This window comes from Lontra canadensis, unplaced genomic scaffold (assembly GCF_010015895.1).
Source record: "Lontra canadensis isolate GAN:19392208 unplaced genomic scaffold, GSC_riverotter_1.0 scaffold28, whole genome shotgun sequence".
Taxonomy (NCBI): domain Eukaryota; kingdom Metazoa; phylum Chordata; class Mammalia; order Carnivora; family Mustelidae; genus Lontra; species Lontra canadensis.
Genome location: NW_022631022.1, coordinates 20,264,831 through 20,283,310, shown reverse-complemented (window position 1 = coordinate 20,283,310; position 18,480 = coordinate 20,264,831). Strand labels below are relative to the sequence as shown.

At 35.9% G+C, this 18,480-nt stretch overlaps 1 protein-coding gene across 3 annotated transcripts in view; it reads right to left on the bottom strand.

Moving 5' to 3' along the window:
* PEAK1 (pseudopodium enriched atypical kinase 1) overlaps window positions 1-18,480 on the bottom strand; it is a 291,481-nt gene that overhangs the window by 81,529 nt on the left and 191,472 nt on the right. The gene's annotated exons all lie outside the window — the stretch shown is intronic.

Genomic DNA, 18,480 nt, shown 5'->3' with positions numbered 1-18,480 from the left:
TTTATTATTTTAATTATTTATTATTTTAAAATAATTTTATTCTTAAAATAGATTATATAATAATGTATATAATAATAATATGATCTATTAATAATAAATAAATAAATTCCTTCTTTATTAAATCTCTGAATCAGTGGACGACAGGAAGGGACATGATCACTTCCAATACCCTCCACACATATCTGCACGCCATCTTGACATACCAGTTGGGCCATGCTATTGCTACGGAGATAATGGTAACTATACTGTTGGGCCTCAATTACCATGAATGGTTTAATTGGAAGTTTCAGCCTACTTGCACACCAATCTATCACTTATTTCTACAGGGAAAATGTAGTCCAAGTTCTGAACAACTGAATTGCAAAGAAACTTTAGCATTCCATTTTGGATTTGTGTTTTACATTAGTTTTAAGAGATACTGTCTGTCAGATTATATCAGGAAGGAGTTGCTAAGCAATAGGGCAATGTGATACTACCTGCACTTTAAGAATTCAGGTGAGCCATGTTTTCCATGGGCAGATTGATAGGAGGCAAGGCTGGAGGCAATGTGGCTAGTTCAACTATTACAACAGCGAGTAGGTAAGGCCCCAAACTAACACAGCTGCAGTAGGAAATAATGGGCAGGGGCTGATTTGAGAGGCTAAATGGACAACACTTATCAACCAGTGGGACGCTGGTGGAAAGGGACAGGGACTGACAATGACTCTGGGGTGTCTACATGAAGATCAAGGATGATTTTCCCAGAGGCATACTGAGAAGGGTAGAGAATTAAGTTAGCAATAATTTGCACTACTTTACTATAGAGAATGAGAAATTGAGACCTGAATGAAAATAGCAAACATAGTCTAAAGCCACATATGTGATTAAAATTCTTCCCATTAAAAATAATTTGTTATTTTCTTATATCGAGTTGACTCTAAATCTTGAGTGCAAATGGTCTGGTGAGAACAATATAATTACTATTACCCTTTTAAAAAGACTCTCTTTTCTAATAATTTCTTCTGTGATCTTGTGTATTCCCAAATATGTAAGTGTGGAATAACCTCCCAGAGCCTGTATCTCTAGTCCTTTGATGCTCCAGACTTCACTTTCCAACTGCCTACTAGACATCTCTAAATAGAATTAATTATCTTTCCTCCAAAATGTGTTCCACCTTGTTCTGGGCACCATAACAATGAATGGTATCACAATATTGGTAGATGTTCAGTTTGGTCAGCATTGACAAACTCCCCTGCCCCATGAGTCCTTCTCATGCTATATCCAATTAATTGCCAGGTCTTGTCTCTCTGATGTGTACTCTCCCTTTGACAACTCCAGCCATCACCTGAGTCCTCAATTTCATCATTCTTTGTTTGAGGTACTGGGATGGTATCTTATTGTCTATTAATTCCTCTAAAATACAGCTCTTTACCACTCTACTTACTTTTTCATGCAACCATTAGTGGTTTTCAGTTGTTTCTATAACACATTTGAACTCCTTAAAACTAAAAACAGTGCTCTTCTGTGATTGACTCTGCCTTACCATTTTTTATCATCATCTCCTACATGTCCACCCATATAAAAACTGTTCAGAATTCTATAAAACTTTCCATGCCTCAGTCCAATGCCAAGTCCCCTGTGAAGCTGCAGATCCCCTTTTTTTAAAAAAGATGTTATTTATTTATTTGATAGAGACACATAGAGAGAGGGAATACAAGCAGGGGGAGTGCGAGAGGGAGAAGCAGGCTTCGCGCTGAGCAGGGAGCCCGATTCGGGGCTCGATCCCAGGACCCTGGGATCATGACCTGAGCTGAAAGCAGACTGAGCCACCCAGGCGCCCCTGCAGATCCTCTTCTTAAAATTAGTTGTTTTCTCCTCATAATTCCCATCACACGGGACTTATGGCTGTTTGTATAAAACTTCCTCTCTCTCACTCGCTAGTCTTAGCTTCTTATTCAGGTTTGGTACCTATATGCTTCTTGAACAGATGAATAAATAATGCTTTATCTGATTTCACAGACCAAAAAGCTTAGAAGGGGATAAAAGCATTCAGACAGAAATGACTACCTGACAGCAAATGGAGAGAAAGAAAAATACAAAAACCAAACTTAAGAGCTCAGAAAGCATCTCAGTGTGGGCAAATAGCAAAGATCTCATAAGGGTATCACTGCATTTTCCAGAAGGGCACTGATTGACCTTGACCTTAATTATAGCAAGATATCAAGAAATTATTAAATTATGTTGAGTATCCTTTGTAAGGAGGAAGGAAAACAACAAAAGTCTGAAATGTATTTTGGGAAGATTTTCATAAAAATGGTTTTATTATTTAAAAGTTTATTTGTTTAATTATAAATACGCTGTATAGCAAATTTGGAAAACAAAGGTAGAGTGGAGAAAAAGTCCCCAAGTCTTAGTCTGCATTTTAAAAAAAATGTAGGTCACATAAGCATCAAATGATTAGATTTTTTTAACTGAAAACATTTTAATGTTTAATGAACTTGAGCTCCCAATTATCCAGAAAATTTGGCCAATTAAAACTCATTCTTTCAAAGAACATAGAGAGCTAAGATTTTACTATATCACACATAAAAGTATTCATCCAACTCTTCTGTTTTAATGTATGACTGGAGAATGATGAGGTGGGGAGGAGACGAGAAAATGAGGAATAAAAAGACAAAAATGGAGGGTGAAAGAGAAAGAAAGACTCCAAAATAAAAGGTAGGAGAACAATCAAGACAAGTGAGAGGAACAACAGAAAAACAAAAAGAGAGAAAGCCTAATATATGAGCAGACACATTCAGAAAAAGGCAGCTCTTCTTTCATTTTCTCCTTTCTTGACTTCTTTTGTTCTAATTGACTTTAGGCTGATGTATGTACCCTTAGATGCAGGCTGAATTCCAATGAAGTCCTCCTACACATATACTTTATACCAACACAATCCAGTTAAAAGGATTTTAATTGGTGTGCACCATTCCCTGCAATTTCAACATTTTAAAAATGAATAGTCTCACTAAGTACCAGATGGTGACATGTACTAATTAATCAGGCCTATTCAATGAATGAGCATATTAAAATGAATGCACCTATTAGACATGTGTTGCAGAAGCCCCATCCTGAGGAAGCCTCCCCTTAAATGAGTGCCCACGGAAGGTGCAGATTTACTGTGCAATACTCACAAGTGTCTCCCACACTTATGTGCAGCCGCAATACCATCACTCTTGCATCTCCCTCTAGATCAGCTGGTATTTCATCCTAATCAGCAGCCTGTGAGCCCTGTTCTTTCTCTATAATCTGTCTCACTTTCATAAGCAAGAGCCAGCTGAACTCTGGGTCTACCATTTTCCTACTAAAGAGAAGATTGTACAAACTCTTCAAGGTTATTGTTAAATGGACAACAGGTGAGGGGCAATGATCAAATGAAGCTCCTGATCCAACTCCCTTTCTCCCCAATTTATCTGTCAGGCAGTGAAACCCTTAGCATTGCTAGCTCAGGGAATAAGACATTGCAAATGGAAATCCTGCATGACAAGCTGCCATGCTCTGATTTCCTTTAAATACTGTGGACACTCAAGAAAAAGGTATAGTCTCCTGGTAGGTCTTTAAATACTACTAGGTATGCTTTTGAAAGAGAAAGAAATCCTAGAAGCTGTTGGTTTTCTTAGCTCCTCATACTCATCACTTCTCTATTTCATATTACCTCGAATCACTACAATTCCAAATGTATTCTAATAATACAGAATTTCCCAAATCTCTCCAGAGTTATTGAGAAAGATTGGCTTCTGATTCATCAATGGCACTGAAAACTGAGCAGGTGATGAGGTAAGGAATGGAAGAAAGCAGCAAGGTACAGATAAAACACAGACCATAGAGAAGAAGGGAGTGTTATGAGACATGGATGTTATCTGGCACAGAGCAGGCACTGACAAATGTTAGTTCCCTCTCTGAGGTAATAACAAATGGTAGGGAAAATTTTTGTTTGCTCACTAAAAAAAATCAACCTAAAGGGAACCTAAGAGAAGTCTAAATATGGTTATCCTTGGAGAAGTTAAAGATTACAGTAGAAAATGGTGCTTGTTTATGATGCATGGCAATGGTTATTGCTTAAAATCAATAAAGAATAAAACCGTTAAGAATTCATAGGGGAATGGAAACCAATAATAGAAATGACAAAATTTGTAGTTACAGACTAGAAAAGCCTCCCTGATGGCAAACACCATTTAAATTGTATTCCTTTCCCTGGGCTCTTGTCTAAAAATGAGAGGTAGAATTAATTATTTAAGCAGAATTTAATTAATACAGATATAATTAAAAGTCAAAAATAACAAGATTTTTTCATCAAGAGGTTTCTGTGCAATGATTTAATAGTTTTTTTGAAATTTTCTATTACTTTAACAGTTTCTGGTAGATTTCTATTATTTTTCAAATTTTGGTTCTGCTCCTATCCACCACCACCCTGAAATAAGAAAATATTTTGGTAGGGTGTTCAGCAGACAAACGATTCTTCTAAGAGTCCTGTGTTCTGAGATAAGACAAAACTCAAGACGACAAGATATTAAAACCAACCGTAACTCCCAGCCAAACACTTAAAAGGAACCATGTTAGAAAAACCAGAACCCTGACTAAATGGAGAGATGCAGTGATTTATGCCAAAGTTAAGTAGACTAAAGATAACACTTGAAAAATAGTCTATTATTAAATTATGAAGAACACAACTGGTCAATAACCCACAAATCTAGGCAAAAAGAAAACACAATGCTTCTTGAACATATAGGAGTGAATAGCTTAATGTGAAACTCCATGAAAAAGGGCACAAGCACCCACTTTTATTTTATAGGTAGTTCTAATTAGAAGGCTGAATTAATATTAGAGCTGGCTTCATTGGAACAATATCAGAGTGTAAAATAAATACCAAGTTTGAAGGTAGATGAATCAGACACACAAAAGGAGACATACAAAGGAGCCAGTATGGTCTAAGTATGACATCTAACACAGTCAGAGTTGAGGATTCTACTGCTTCTGTCTTTAAGATATAACTCTGAATTAGTCATTTATGCCTCTAGCTACATGACATCCTGCATCTCAGGTGCCTAGAATTCCTTGGAAAGGGCCCATGAATATAACCATGAGAGACTATGGACTCTGAAAAACAATCTGAGGGTTTTGAAGGGGTGGGAGGTTGGGGGAACCAGGTGGTGGGTATTGAAGAGGGCACGGATTGCATGGGAGCACTGGGTGTGGTGCAAAAACAATGAATGCTGTTACACTGAAAATAAATTAAAAAAATTTTAAAAAAAGATTCTGAATTAGCTTTCCCCAGATGATATGCCAGAAATAATGAAAAGACAATATTTAGAATATGCTAGATGCCATGAAGTATTCTCAATACTAGACAGAGTCTTTGATTGATGAATGGGGCACAAGACTGGTCATTTCTTTATGAATAAGAGGTAATGTCTAGAAATAGGGAAAAAGTGGTATTTAGGGGCACCTGGGTGGCTCAGTGGGTTAAAGCCTCTGCCTTTGGCTCGAGTTGTGATCCCAGCATCCTGGGATCAAGCCCCAAGTTGGGCTCTCTGCTCAGTAGGGAGCCTGTTTCCCTTCCTCTCTCTCTCTCTGCCTGCCTCTCTGCCTACCTGTGATCTCTGTCAAATAAATAAATAAAATCTTAAAAAAAAGAAAAAGTGGTATTTATACACAAAAGCTTATCAATTCACACAATAAAATCTGAGGCTAATATATAGGTCTTTATGTTGAAAAGACAGTAGCAAAACTTCTTTTTAAGAATCTGTTCCTTAGGGACGCCTGAGTGGCTCAGGGGGTTAAGCCTCGGCCTTCTGCTCAGGTCATGATCTCCAGGTCCTGGGATTAAGTCCTGCATCAGGCTTTCTGCTCAGTGGGGAGCCTGCTTCCTCCCCTCTCTGCATGCCTCTCTGCCAACTTGTGATCTCTCCCTCTCTGTCAAATAAATAAAATCTTTAAAAAAAAAAAAAAGAATCTGTTCCCTATTGGGGCACCTGGCTGACTTAGTTGGTAGACCATGTGACTCTTAATCTCATAATGGGTGTAAGCCCCACACTGGCCACAGAGTTTACTCAAAAAGGAGAGAGAGAGAGAGAGAGAGAGAGAGAGAGAATCTCTTCCCCAAAATCACTAACAGTAATCCTGAATTGCTTAAACTGAACTTGATACATTTAGCTTAGTACGTGTAAATCTGAGAAGTGCCAAAGATTTGTTAACAATTATATTAACATTATATAGTTATTATTAGTTATTATAGTTATTATAACATTATATAGTTATTATATAACATTAACATTATATAGTTATATTTATATTACAAATAAGTCAGAATGAGTATGTGAAAAATTTTAATTCTGCTTTTGGGGCTGGGGGAAATGAAAGAAACTAACATTTATTGAGATACTACAGTCACTGTGCTGGAAACTTTATATGATATCACCCCATCCAATCCTCCTAGCCATCATATTGGTAGGTATCTTCGCCAATTTACAGATGAGGAAACTGATGCTCAAAAGTATAAAATTAGGAAGTAGTGGAGTACATATTAGATCTCAGGCCTGTCTGACTCCAAACCCTATGCTTATTAAAATAATGTCAAAGATAATACATTTTACTCTAGAGGTGAGTCATTTTAAGTATGTTTCTACATGTCATAACTGTCTAAAGTTGACGTGCAGGAAAAGTACAAAGAAACAAAAAACAACCATTTCAATAATAAGCAGAATATAAATGAATTCAGTAAAGTTGCAGGATATAAAATTAACATACAGAAATCAGTTGCGTTTCTATACACTAATAACAAAGTAGCAGAATGAGAAATTAAGAAAATAATTCCATTTACAATTGTATTAAAAAGAACAAAATACCTAGGAATAAACTTAACTAAGGAGGTGAAAGATCTGGACTTTGAAAACTATAAAACATTGATGGAAGAAATTAAAGATGACACAAATGGAAAGACATTCCATGCTCATGGATTGGAAGAATCATTATCCTTAAAGTGTCCATACTCCCCAAAGCAAACTACAGATTCAGTGCAATCTCTATCAAAATACCAAGAGCATTTTTCACAGAACTAGAGCAAATAATACTAAAATTTGTATGGAACCACAAAAGACCTGGAATAGCCAAGAAATCCTGAGAAAGAACTAAAAAACTGGAGGTATCATAATCCCAGATTCTAAGATCACTACAAAGCTGTAGTCATCAAAACAGTACGGTACTATTTTGCACAAAAACACACATCCAAATCAATGGAAGAGAAGAGAGCCCAGAAATAAACCCATGCTTATATGGTTAATTAATCTATGACAAAGGAGGCAAAAAAAAAAAAAATGGGGAAGAGAGTCCTTTAATAAACAATGCTGGGAATATTGGATAGTTACATGCAAAAGAATGAAACTGGGACACTTTCTTATACTATACACAAAAAGAAACTCAAAATGGATTAAAGAGCCAAATGTAAGACATGAAACCAGAAGAAAACATAGGCAGTAATTTCTTTGACATTGGCCTTAGCAACATTTTTCTAGCTATGTCTCCTCATTAACAAGCAGAATGGTGTGAATTACATTTGATTCTACTGTAAGATCTTTTAAGCATCTGATAACATTAAAGTTTCTATCAGGTGTGCTATTTTTCTGGTTTATATTTTATCTTCTGTCTGACCAGTAGGTTTCAAATGAGCAGATTTTAAAATGAAGAAACAAAAGCCATGCAGATACTGAATGTGCTATATTCATAGTCAAATAAAAGTTGTTTTTTAGAGTAGGGCTTTTAAACTTTAATGTGCTTACAAAGTACTTGGGTTATCTCGTAAAAATGCTGATTCAGTAGGTCTGGAGCCACAGACCATTCTTGGGTAGTGGGTTTTAGAATATATACAAAAGATGGGGATGATAAAAATCTGAGAAACAGGGTACGAAGAAATCATTTCTATTGTTCCCTGGATATGTGGCTAAAGGATAACACCATGAAGTTTTATTCTTGTACTTTATAGCACAATCTATGGAATTAAAATCAAGAGCATAAACCACAAGAACAAACAAAATTTTGCTGAAGAAGCTGGAGAATTAACATTATCCTTCTTTAAGACTAACTGTAAAGCTATAACTGTAAAGCTATACTGTCTTAAGACAGTATGGTATTAGTGAAAAAACAGACAAATAAATCAGTGGAACACAAGAGAGAGCCCCAAAATAGAGTCATACAAATACAGTCAACTGATCTTTGACAAAGAAACAAAGACAATTCAATGAAGAAACGTAGTCTTTGCCACAAATGATATTGAAACAACTAGAAATCTATCTATCTATACGTATGAAAGAATCTAGAACAAAGACCTTAGAACTTTCACAAAAATTAACTCAGAATGGAATATAAGACCTAAAGATAAAAATGCAACACCATAAAATTCCTAGAAGATAATCTAAGAAATCTAGATGGCCTTAAGATACTACAGCAAAGGCATAATCCATGAAAGAATCAGTAAGTTGGACTTCATTAAAATTAAAAACTTCTGGGGCACCTGGGTGGCTCAGTGGGCTAAGCCTCTGCCTTCGGCTCAGGTCATGTTCCCAGGGTTCTCGGATCAAGCCCCACATCGGGCTCTCTGCTCAGTGGGGAGACTGCTTCCTCCTCTCTCTTTGCCTGCCTCTCTGCCTACTTGTGATCTCTCTGTCAAATAAATAAATAATAAAACCTTTAAAAAAAATTAAAAACTTCTGGTCAGCAAAATGCAATCTCAAGGAAATAAGAAGACAAGCCACATAGTGGAAGAAAATATTTGCAAAAGATGTATCGAAAAAAGAATGGCTATTCAAAAATATAAAGAACTCTTAAAATGCAGTAAGAAAGTGAACAACATAACTAAAAAATGGGCAAAAGATCTGAGGAGATAACTCACCAAAGAAGATATGTAGATAGCAAACAAGCATATGAAAAGATGCTCAACATTAGATGATGAACAAGCTCGCCCCTGTGTATTTACCGAAAGGAGTCGAAATGTATGTCTATACAAAACAAATGTGCATAGCAGCTTTACTCATAATTATTAAAACTTGGAAGCAATCAAGATGTCTTTCAGTAGGTGACTGGATAAACTGTGGTATGTCCACAAAATGGAATACTATTCAGTGATAAAAAGAAATGAGCTATCAAGCTTTGAAAACAAGGAAGAACCATAAATACACATTACAAATTAAAGAAGCCAACCTGAAAAGGCTATATACTATGTGATTCCAACTATACGACGTTCTAGAAAGGGCAAAACGATGGAAACAGTAAAAAGATTAGTGGTTTCCAAGGATTAAGGGGGTGGGAGGTATGAATAGGTGGAGCCCATGGAATGTTAGGGCAGTGGAACTATACTGTCTGTTAGTATGATGGTGGCTATGCGTTGTTCTACATTTGTTAAAATCCACAGACTGGGGGGCGCCTGGGTGGCTCCGTCATTCAGCAGCTGCCTTAGGCTCAGGGCATGATCCCTGCATCCTGGGATCGAGCTCTGCATCAGGCTCCCTGCTGAGTGGGAAGCCTGCTTCTCCCTCTCCCACTCCCCCTGCTTGTGTTCCTTCTCTCGCTGTGTCTGTCTCTGTCAAATATATAAAAATAAAATAAAATAAAATAAAATAAAATAAAATAAAATAAAATAAAACAAAGTAAATAAAAAATAAAAATAAAATCCACAAACTGCACAACATAAACTGAACCCTAACGTAGAGAGTGGATTTGGTTGATAATGTATCCATGTCGGCTTATTGGCTGTAATGAATGTACTACATTTGTGTGGGATATTGATGGTAGGGGAGGCTGTGTATGTGTGTGGAGAGCTGATATACGGGTCATCTCTATTCCTTCCACTTAATTTTGTTGTGAACCTAAAACTGCTTTAAAAAATAAAGTCTATTACTTAAAAGTAAAATCAAGAGCATACATACCTCTAATGTTTAAAAAGAATTAATTAATGATTAATTATAAGCATGGAAACTTTCCACAGTTAAATTAGGTAATAGTAAGATAATTGAGTTTATGTAAGAAGGCACATTAGTTTTTTTTTTAATTTGAAAATTTAAAAACAGGTTTTGTTTTCCAAAAGGGTATTGTCGGATTGACTAAGCAGAGGGGAGTTCTTATCTCAACAACAGGGATCCACAACAGGGAGCCCAGGGGTCATGCTGTAGCTGCCAGAGGACAAGGTATAGGGGCAATGGTGGGTTTCTAACGGAGATCACTATGTTTTCCATTTCCAGTTATAGTTTCAAGTTTCCTTTCAGGACTCTCAGTTCCTCCTCAAGCTCCAGGCTCAGGGCAGGCCTGGGACCAGGTCAAGCTGAAACTGGATCTGTACTACTCTGTAGGAAGACACAAGGCTCTGAGTGCAGTTCTTGCCCCTGAGACTTTTAAACAGAACCATGAAAAAATCCAACATAAAGAAAAAATCCAAAACCAATATCAATCTATTGCTTTTTATCCTTATAGCTCCTGTTTACTAGGCTAATACTAGTACTACATAAATCATATCTCTAATTCATACAAAAAAGTTGAGGGGCAGCAATCATCATTTTAATAAATAAGGATGTAGGGGATTGAAGAGATCAAGTTTCTTGCCCAGTGCCATACAGCTCTGAAGTAATAAGCCTTGAACCCAGCAATGTCTCACTTCAAAATCCCACTCAATTCTATTAAATCACACTGTTTCTCTACTCCTTGATAACCACCACATGCCCCTTTATGCTGTGGGTGGAACCCTACTCTAGTTTCTGATCTCAGACATCCCATTCCACTCCGTAGTTGACTACTCCCTTGGTTATAACCACCAGTACCTCTGGGAAAATGACTTCCCCAGTCTCAGTATTTTTTCCATGGGACTCACAGTGGCCAGGCCAGTAGCTTCCTCTCAGGGTGACGAGTATTAGTAATTGTTACTCTTGTGTTCATCCCTCTTTCCACTCTTTTCAGTTTAACTGTTTACATTAACTAGAAGATCTATGAATTTTAGACAATCTAGTACAGAGGTAAAAAATTGCCCTTCCTGCCTAAGGAGAAAAGCTGGAAAAATGACTTTGAAATCAAGACTGCTGTTTAGAATAACAGAACAAATAAAACAACAAAAATGATCGATTATGGAACAGTTAAGTCTAATATGAGAAATGTGTGGGAATACCTGGTTTTGGTAAGAGAGAAACATCTAATTGCAAGAACTAACCTGCTGATGGAAAGCTGAAGAAAGGGACAAATTATGTGTCCTTTACAACCTCCTTACTACTTCATACAGCAACGATAAGACAAAGGTTTTATAAAGGGGTCCTTTTATTTTATTTATTTATTTATTTTAAAGATTTTATATTTTTTATTTACTTGACAGTCAGAGATCACAAGTAGGCAGAGAGGCAGGCAGAGAGAGAGGAGGAAGCAGGCTCCCCGAGAAGCAGAGAGCCCGATGCAGAGCTCGATCCCAGGACCCTGGGATCATGACCTGAGCCTAAGGCAGAGGCTTTAACCCACTGAGCCACCCAGGCACCTCTAAAGGGGTCCTTTTAATTGTCATTTGTTTTTGAAGGACTATCTCCTCTCCATTGCTACTATTTTGGAAAGAAAGTAAAAAGTTAAGTATCTACAGACTAAGGAAGTAATTTTACAGTACAGATTCAACTATTTATTCACTGGCATAACAGAAAGACAGGAAATACATGTTGAAAAAAGTTCTATAAATAGAAAATAAATTGAAACTGGATCTTAAAAAAACAGTCCACTCTAGGATACCCTATTATCACTCTCTTTTTAATGTAAAATAGACCCTTAACCATCCTATATACCCTCAACTACTGAGTCTCAACACTAGTGAAGAGAAATATTCAAGGTACCTGATTAAAGTAAAAACTCTGCATCCATTATATCCTTAGCTTATTTCTTTATCCTTCAGGAAAAGATTTTTTTTTAAACCGGAAATTACCAAACAAGCTAACAGATGGCAAGAGCATTGAATCAAGTCTAATTTGGGTTGAATTCAAGTTTGATTATCTGGAGACATGAAAGCAATTTACCCATATTAGCATCAAATCCTTAATACTGATAAAAATGTTATGGAAGTATGATCCAATAGAAAGCTTCCTGGACTGGGAATTAAAAGAGCATCCCACCCCACCCTACTCTAGCTAACTAGTTATAAAACTCTGGCAAAGTCACAGATTCCTTCCACCTCAGGATCCTTTATCTGTCCAGTGGGATGACAATAACTAGTCTTCCTTTCTATGAGATGCTGAGGATAAAATATAATCTTTAAAAAAAAAATTCTCCTTTACTGGGTGTGAAGATAGAATGATGGACCCATGAAGACATCCACATTCATATCCCCAGAACCTGTGAAAAATATACCTTCTATAGCAAAAAAGGCTTTGCAGATGTGATTAAATTAGAATCTCAAAAGAGATTACCCAGGATTATCTGGGTGGGCTCAATGTAATATTATTAAAAATAATAATTTTTAAGGGTCCTTAAAAGTGAAGAAGGAGGTATGAGGGTCAGAATCTGAGTGCTGTGAAAACAAAGACCTGACCAACATGGCTGACTTTGAAGATGGAAATGGGTCATAAGGTAAGGGCTGTGGACAGCCTCTAGAAGCTGGAAAAGGCAAACAAAAGAATTCTCCCTTAGAGCCTTCAGAAAGAATGCAACTCTGCGAAAACTTTGATTTTAGCCCATTGAGACTAATTTCAGATTTCTGATCTCCAGAAATGTAAGACAGTAAATCTATGCTGTTTTAAACAACTAAGTCTGCTGTAATTTCTTACAACAGCAGTAGGAGACTAATACACTGGGTTCAATCTCAACTTTGACACCTTCATGTCCTTAAACCAGTCATTTATGTTCCTGAATGTTAGCTTCCTTATCTGTGAAATGGGGATTAAAATTAGGAACTATACGTTGTTATAGATATCAAATAGGTTAAGTGCTGAGTGCTACCGGGTAAGTGATTTTTTTTTTTAGGTGTTTTTTTTGTTTTTGTTTTTTTGTTTTTTACCACTTATACTATACTAGAGCAATAAATTGCAATCATTTTTATAAAACCTACAGGCAACTCATAGTTTTCTGCATTCAAAATTCCAGCTATCACTAAATTTATTGGTAATATATTGATGTGGTGGTCATAAGTTTGTTCCCATGGACTGTGAGGCTGAAGTTCTTTTAGATCTCAACATTCCCAAAAGGAAGAAGCAATATGTGTGTAATTTATTTTAAACCCAGTTTCTATATCCAGTGTAAAGTCAACACTCTATATTGATTTCATCCTTAGGTTATTTCTTTATCCCTCAGGAAAAGGTGACTTTTATACCAGAAAACTGTTTTTTAGTATTTAAAACTTAAAGACAGGAAAATTTAAGATAGGAAGACAGATCACTCTAGTCCCACCTCCTTATTTTACTACTAACAAAAGAGTAATTCACAAGGAAGTTAAATGATTTGGTTCATCATCAATATGCAGCCAGTTCACGTCAGAGATGCACTACCTCTTGGGTTTTCTACCTCCAAATCTGTGCTATTTTGTTAGAGTTGAGATCAGCAACACGATCCATGGCTCACATTTAGACAACTAACTGTCTTTTTGTAAATAAAGTTTTACTGGACACAGGAACACCCATCATTTGCATATTGTCTACAACTGCTTTCCTACTACAAAGGCACAACTGAATAGGTGCACAGACTGACCTACAAAGCTTAACCTATTTATGATCTTGCAGATCATAATACAGAAAGTTTGCTGACCCCAGTGTTACGGTGCACTGCCTCTTCAGGCATGGAAGCTTAATTTATCTCATAAAATGTTTCAGAACAACACATATTTAAATGATCTTTCAGCAAAGTTTTGAGAATGTTACACAAATCAAGGAATACTATGGCTTAAAGTAGCATACAACATTAAATACAGATGAAATTCTATACAGGGCAGGTTCTATAGCTCCACTAAGACATCACAGGGGTGCAGGGTGTCTGGGTGGCTCAGTGGGTTAAAGCCTCTGCCTTTGGCTCAGGTTGAGATCTCAGCGTCCTGGGATCGAGCCCCACATCAGGCTCTCTGCTCAGCGGGGAGCCTGCTTCCCTTTCTCTCTCTGCCTGCCTCTCTGCCTACTTGTGATCTCTCTGTCAAATAAATAAATAAAATCTTAAAAAAAAAAAAGACATCACAGGTGTAAGTTCAATTTTGGCTAAATGATGTTGATTTAGTAACAGCAAAATTACTATCTCAGCATATAAATACTAGGCGAAATAATATATTGACTTATTATCCCTGTGACCATTATTCAATAGGAGCTACTATAAACATGTTTGATCAGAATTCATATTAAAAATTAATAATTATTAAAAATAATATAAAACACTTTGTTTCCTTCATAAAGCATTTCTTCATTAATATAGAGTACTTCATCTTGGCAAGATTATGCACCTTTTACAAGACTCATACTTTTTTTTAAAATGAGCGTTTAAATTTTTTTTGTTGTTCATTTTATTTTTAGAAAGAGGGAGTGCACATGCATGCGAGGCAGGAGTGGGGGTGGGAAGAGGGAGATGGAGAGAGAGAATCCTAAGCAGGCTCCACACTTAGCACAGAGCCCAATGAGGGGCTCAATCTCATGACCCTGAGATCATTACCTAAGCCAAAATCAAGAGTCGGATGCTCAACCAACCAAGCCACCCAGATGCCCCAAGACTCATATTTTTTATGATCAAGTATGGGGAAAGGAGCTAATAATTATTGGGTGTGAAAAATTGGTAGGAACTAAAATATATAACCACTGAACTTAAAAAATAAACATAAAGAATTCTCTTCCATTTTCATAGCTGCAGAAATAGACTCGGAAAGTGAGCATCCCTTCAACTTTATACCGTAAGAGGCATTGGGTAGCTGAGCTGGGACTTTACGTCAGGCTTCTCAGTCTCTAAAATTCTCGTTTTGTTACTTTTCCTACATTTCAAAACATTTTCAGATTCAATGATTTCTTTTGCATATTTCATATAGAACTGTGTGTCTCAGCTGACTACATGTTCAAGAATGTTGGATTCAAAGCTCTTTCTGAGAAAATTAAAAATTGGCCTGCCTTCAGGTACTTTCCATGGGGAAGTGGAGTAGCCCTAAGTTTGGACAAAAAGATAAATCAGGCTCCTAACATTTTTTATAAATGTCAGTTTTGCCATTTATACAATTCTGTCACCTAAAGTATGTGGATTTTCCCTGGACTCAACAGTACAGAATACATGCATATCCAAGACTCATGAGAGAATTTGATTAAAAATTGATTTATTTATTCTAAAACTTTTATTCTAAAAGTCTGCTTGCTGCTATTTGACAGAAACCAAACAAGGGATATTTTAGTTACCTGCTCTCTTCAATAAACTCTAAATCTGTGTGTAGATCATCAAACAAACAAACCAGGGCAATGTTATCCCAAAAGTCCTGTGAAAAGGTCGTCAATGAATTCAAATTTAATGTTACACATCTGAATTTTATAGAAAATAATATGAGCAACATCTAATCAGAGAAAATTTCTACCTCTTTCACAAAATCTCAGACTGAGTTATTTGAGTTGTCCCAATGTCCCATCATGTAATATCTCCTTGAGTTTAGTGCTAGCAAAATAATTTTTTTCATTTATCAGCCATGAGAAACTTTTTAAAGGAACACATAAACTTGAGTCTGGGGTGGAGGAGGAATTCATTTGATGCTTAAAGGAAGCTGTGAGATCACAATTCCCTATGCTGAATGCATTTCCAAAGTAGTACATTTGCAGACAGAAAAAACTGAAATCCAATTAACTGGAACCCTTCATTAAATGGAATGATGTTCTAGCCACGCTTTTGAGAGAAAGAAATAACAAGATATGCAAAAATTAGACCAGAGGATCCAAGATAAAATTAGAAATAATCCTGACCCCCAAAGGAATTAACCTAGTAGGGGAGTTAAAATATACAAAATGACAAAACAAAAATAGCACCCAAGATTTACTGATAGAGATCTGGGAGTTCAAGAAGTCAAACACTGCTTCCAACAGAAAGAATAAAGGAAATTTTTATAAATGGGTGGCATAAACCTAGGCTTAAAGGATGACGAGGATTTATTTTCCTTTCTTCTTTCCTTTCCACCAATTTTAAATGTAGAGTATGATCATTTTTGTTAATTGCATACAATTGTGTGATCACTACAAGGAAGACACAGACCAATTCCCTCACTCAAAAAAGGTCCCTGTCCCACTTTGCACTCGATCTTCTCCCCCCCAACGCCTGGCCCCCAAACTTGCTTTCAGTCACTTATAGATATTCCTTTTCTAGAATTTCACATAAATGGAATCATATAGTACATGCTACAGTTGACACTTGAGCAACACAGAGGTTAGGGGAGGCGACCCCTCATGCAGTCAAAAAATCTGCATATGACTTTGGACTCTCTGAAACTTGAGTACTAACAGCCCACTACTGACCAGAAGTCTTATCAATAACATAAACGGCAGATATTTTGTACGTTATACATATTACATACTATATTTTCTTACAAAGCTAGAGAAAAGGTTATTAAGAAAATCATAAGGAAAAGAAAATATATTTACAGTACTATACTGTATATATTGTAAAAAATCTGCCTAGAAGTGGACCTGTGCAGTTCAATGCTGTGTTGTCCAAGGGTCAGCCTTGTATGTATGTTTGACCTCTCTCACTCAGCACATTGTTTTTGAGATTTATTCAAGTTGTTTTGTATATTTCTATTTTGTTCCTTTTTAATGCAAGTAGGATTCCATAGAATGGATATAAGACAATTTGTTTATTCACTGACCAGTATTTATCTATTATGAATAATGCTGTTACAAACATTTGAACACATTTTTGGGTGAGCATGTGTTTCCATTTTGCTTGGGTTAATATTTTAAAGTGGAATTGCTAGGTCAAATGGTGAATGTATTTTTAACTTTATATGGTATTGCCATACTTTTTTTAAAGACAGTTACACCAATTTGCATTCCCACTAGCAATATATGAGAGTTCCAACTGCTCTGGAACCTCCTCAACATTTGGCATTATTGATCTTTTTCTACTAAACGTGCATTTGTCAGACAAGTGATGAGGATCTCTCCATAGGCTTAATAATCACTCATATATCTATGGTTCAGTGTTTATCAGAAGATCATTTGTCCATTTTAAATTGAGTTGTCTTGAGTTGTAAAAGTTCTTTATAAGCCCCTTATCAAATATATGTTTTACAAAAATTTTCTTGTATTCTTTGGTTTGCCTTTTTAAGCGTCTTACAAAAGCAAGTTTTTCATTCTGATAAAGTACATTTTATCAATATTTTCCTTTAGTTTATACTTTTGATGTTCTTTTAAAGAAACCTTTGCCTAGCCTGTGTTACACATATTTTTCTCCTATGGTTTCCTCAAGAAGTTAATTAGCTTTAACTTTTACATTTAGTTTTATGATTTAAGTCCAATTTTAAGTGTTGTTTAAGGTTAAGGTTCATTTTAGCCCATACAAAGTGTCCACTTGTTTTGGCACTATCTCTTGAAAAGATTCTTCTCCATTGCATTAACCTGACAATTCTGTTTAAAAAGCAATTTACCATATGTGTGTGGATCTATTTCTGGATTCTTATTCTGTTCCATTGATCTATGTCTATCATTTTGTCAGTATCGGACTGTCTTGATTACTATAGCATTATAGTGAATCTTCAAATCAAGTAGTTTGTCTTCCAGCTTTATACATTATCAAAATTGTTTTAGCTATTTTAGATCCTTACATATCTCTATAAATTTTAAAGCCACCTTGTCAATATCTTCAAAAAAGCCTACTGGAATCTGACTGAAATTACAATGAATTTGTAAGTCTATTTGGGGAGGACTGCCATCTTAACAATATTTAGTCTTCTGATTCATGAACACAGTATATTGCTTTATTTATTTAGATCTTTAGTTTCCCATTGCAATATTTTGCCCCTTTTGGTGCAGAGGTCTTTAATATCTTTTGTTAAGTTTATCCTAAATACTTTGTTTCCTTATGCTGTTGTAAATGGGATTGTTTTTAAATTTTTATTTTTTAATTGTGTACTGCTGGCACATGGAAAGAAATTGATTTTTATTTATTAACTATGTATACTGCAATTTTACAAAATTTATTTATTTTTAAAAAAGTAATTTAGGTTTTCTCCACACATGATAATAAGGCCACTTTTGATCTTCCTTTCCAGTTACTATGCCTTTAATTAATTTATTTTTTGCCTTATTGCACTGGTAAGATTTCTAGAAAATCATTATGAAAGTGGTGACAGTGGACATCTTTGCCTTATTCTTGATCTTAAGTAGAGAGAATTGGGGCCATTCACCAGCAAATATAAAGTTTATCTGTAAGGGTTTTTTTTGTTTTATTGTTGTTTTGTTTTGTTTTGTTTTGGTTTTTTGTAGATAACTCCAATCAGGTTGAGGAAATTTTCTTACAATAGTA